A 4,022-nucleotide genomic window follows, 5' to 3' on the forward strand; every position below is an offset into this window, starting at 1 on the left:
GAACCCTCGTCCAACTTCCGCTTATTTGCTAAAAGTTCCTTTAAAAATTTCATTTCGTTTGGCATCTGCGATAGGGCTTCAATAAATGGTAAGTTAATATGTAATTTTTTTAAGAGTTTAAGGAATTTACCAAATTTTTCATTTGAGCGGTCTTTCCTTATCGCGTTGGGGTATGGCACACGAGGTTTATATTCGACATTCACCGTTTTGTTTTTATTGTTATCTACCTCACCTTGACCTTTGCTTACCACAGTTTCTTGCTTGGGTTCTGGTTCAGGCTCAACAACTATTTCTTCATCTTGAATATTAATTGCGTTGAGCTGTTCCCTTGGGTTTGGTTCAGTATTACTTGGCAAGCTGCCTTGTGGTCGTTCAGAAATTAGTTTGGAAACCTACCCTATCTGAGTTTCGAGCCATTGGATCGATGCTTGTTGATCTTTAAGTGCTATGTCGATGTTCTGGAAATGAGTTTCTGACACCGAAATAAACTTTGAGAGCATCTCTTCAAGGTTCGGCTTCTTTTCCTATTGGTAGGGTGGTTGTTGGTAGCCTGGAGGTGGTTGTGGTCTTTGATTTCCTTGACAGCTCCACGAGAAATTGGGTTGGTTCCTCTAACCTGCATTGTAAGTGTTACTATATGGATTATTTTGAGGTTGAGGATTACCGATGTAGTTTAATTGCTCATTATCCATGTTGTGGCCATAAGGTTGGTATTCCAAATGGCTTGTTCCACCTCCACTTGCTTCGCACTGTATTACTGGGTGAACCTGTGAAGAACTAGGAAAACCATCAATCTTTTTATTTAAGAGTTCTACCTGATTAGAGAGCATGGTGACCGTATCGACGTTATAAACACCGGCAGTTTTTGTTGGCTTTGTCCTCATGACTTGCCACTGATAGTTATTCAGTGACATCTCCTCTATAAACTCATAGGCATCTTCAAGTGTTTTATTATTGATGGTTCTGCCAGCAGCTGTGTCAACCATTTGTCGATTCGAAGGATTCAGGCCATTATGGAACGTTTGAACCTGTAGCCAAAGTGGTAACCCATGGTGAAGGCACCTTCTCAAAAGGTCATTTTATCTCTCCCATGCATCGTAGAGTGTTTCTAAATCCATCTGCATAAAAGAAGAGATATCATTACGTAATTTAGCCATTTTAGCCGACGGAAAATATTTTAGTAAAAATTTTTTAGCCATTTGTTCCCAAGTAGTAATTGACCCTCGTGGTAACTAGTTCAACCACTGTTTAGCTTTGTTCCTCAATAAAAAAGGGAATAACCGAAGATGAATGACATCATTAGAGACACCATTGATTTTAAATGTATCGCATAGTTCTAAGAAGTTGGCTAAATGAGCGTTGGGATCCTCATCCTGCAAACCATCAAATTGAACAAATTACTGTATCATTTCAATAGTGTTAGGTTTTAATTCAAAAGTATTTGCAGCTACAGCAGGTCTAACTATGCTCGATTTAGTTCCTGTTAAAGAAGGTTTAGCATAATCATACATAGTGCGTGGAGCAAGATTTTGATTAACCGCAATTGCAGGAGGTAGCTGATTGCCTTGGTTTTTAGCCATCTCTTCAATTGGGGGTTAAGTATCATCTTCTTGCTCGTTCTCTGTGTTTCTTAAGCTTCGCCTTATTTCTCTCTGATTTCTATGAACTGTATGATCGATTTCTTCGTCAAAAAGTAATGGTCCTAACGGATTTCTTCTAGTCATAAACTATAAAAACCTGCCAAGAGAAGGAAAAAGTAAATTAATAAATAACAATAATAAATTAAAGTGCACGAAAAATAAATGGCTAAAGTAATAAAAATTGAGTGTTCCTAATATTTCAGTTCCCCGGCAACGATGCCAAAAACTTGATCGCGTGATTTCGTGATAGGTTTTAAATATTTATAATTACTCGTTCTTGAACTAAATATTATCGCGATGTAGGCAAGTGTACCTATCGAACAGTAGTATAGTTTTAGCAAGACCAGATTGTTGAACCCAAAGAAACTAAAAGTACTAGCAATGACTGTCTTTTTATTATCTAGCCTAAGAATAAAGAGGTTTTTGTTTTAACTAACTAATTATCTAAACTAAAAACGCACAGAGAATAGAACTGGGAATGAAGACAATACCTAAGGAAAAATCCACCTAGACTGTACTTGTTATTCTGGCTCCGAATTGGACTATTTATTTATTCAACTTGTTCCGTAGAGATCCCTAAGTTATGTTATTATCCCTATTCAAGACTAATAACGTCTAATCCCTAGATTGAATAACCGAGACTTTTCTCTAATTAACACTCTAGGGTTGCATTAACTCGATCTATGGATCCCCTTATTAGGTTTCACCCTAATCCGAGAAAATCTTCTCACCTTATGTCTAGGCACGCAATCAACTCCGCTTAATTATGAAAAATGTACTCTTAAACAGGGTCTATTCCTCCTCTAAATAAGAGCTTATCTTGAATCGGTATCCTGGGATATCAAAACAAGAATTAAGAACACATAATTAAGAACAAGTCAAATATTTATCAGACAATTCAGAAAATAATAACAAGATTCGTCTTAGGTTTCATTCCCCTTAAGTATTTAGGGGATTTAGTTTATAACTAAATAAGAAAACATCTCAGAATTATAAAGAATACAAAACATAAAAAAAACCCAAAACTCCTGAAAGGGAATTGAGGAGAGATCTTCAGTCTTGATGACGAATCTGGCTCCTGAGATGAATCAATCGGCTTTCTTGGAGCAATTTCTTACCCCCTACTCTGTCCTTCCCTTTTCTTCATTCTCTAGGGTGTATTTATAGGCTTTGGAATGCCTAAAAGCCCTCAAAATTAGCCTTTTCTGAATTGGACTCAACTTGGGCTCGACAGGGACACGCCCGTGTGCGATTACTTCAGGTCGTGCTCGAGCCTATCAAATTGACACGGCCGTGTGGTCTGCCCATGTGAGGAGGTCCAGGCTGTGTTGATTTCGTACTTTGGCTTATTTTCTTTGTTTTTGGCCCGTTTCTCGTTCCTTTCGCTCTCCTATGCTCTCCTAAGTGTAAAACATGAAATTAAAGCATTAGGAGCATCGAATTCACCAATTCTAACGGCAAATCATCCATAAAATGTGTTAAACATGGGGTAAAAATATGTATAAATTATGGTTTATCATGATGTATGATTAATATAATAAGGTTGATCTTGGTTAGCTATATGATTCATATATGTGAATTTGGTTTATGTGAATAAGTCGATTATGGATATTCAAAAGTGGAAGTGTTTATAAAGAAGTTAATATAAGCTTAGGTGTGAATTGTAATAAATGACCATGTTTTGGTTGGTTATTTAATGAATATGTGCAGGCTTGATTTATATGATTGAACTAACGGTTGATATTCGGATTTGAAAGCATGATTTATTGTTCATTGATAAATAAGATAAGTAAAGTTACTTATGTGATGATATGGATTATATGAGAAAAGTGATTGTATATGTGTATGAAATTAATTAAATTTGGCCTATTAGAGTTGAATTATATATGTTCTTGTGATTTATTATTTGCTTATGGCTTACTCAGCTTTTAAAGCTTACTCTGTGCATTTTGCCTATGTTTATAGAGTTTTAGAGACTTGCTCGGGTTAGAAGTCGTTGGAGATCTCATCACACTATCCAGTTTTCACTTTGGTAAATAAATGCTTTGAGATTCGGTTATGCGGCATGTATAGGCTAGTTTTGATATATTTGGTTTTGAAATTTGTGTATATATATAGCCATGCGAAAATGGCTTGATCATGATACTAATGTTGACATATATATATTGTCATGTCATAAGCTTAATTTGGAGGTTGTTTCATGTTAAATATGTTTGTGATGTTGGTTATATGATTCGGAAATGAGATGTGTTAATGATGAAATAGAATCGGCCATTAAAGTAGCTCATTTTGGAAGTATGATTTGCGGTATATTTTGTGTGGTGGTTGATTATAAAATTTGGCTTAAGTGAGGTAAATATGGTTGATGAATGTGTTTTGGTT

At 35.9% G+C, this 4,022-nt stretch overlaps 1 non-coding gene across 1 annotated transcript; it reads left to right on the forward strand.

The window, feature by feature from the left end:
* Positions 1-1,044: 1,044 nt before the first annotated feature.
* On the forward strand, positions 1,045-1,151 carry LOC128294455 (small nucleolar RNA R71). The gene has a single exon (XR_008284764.1). It is a non-coding gene; the product is annotated as a small nucleolar RNA R71 (small nucleolar RNA).
* The last annotated feature ends 2,871 nt before the right edge of the window (positions 1,152-4,022 follow it).

This window comes from Gossypium arboreum, chromosome 6 (genome assembly GCF_025698485.1).
Source record: "Gossypium arboreum isolate Shixiya-1 chromosome 6, ASM2569848v2, whole genome shotgun sequence".
NCBI lineage: Eukaryota > Viridiplantae > Streptophyta > Magnoliopsida > Malvales > Malvaceae > Gossypium > Gossypium arboreum.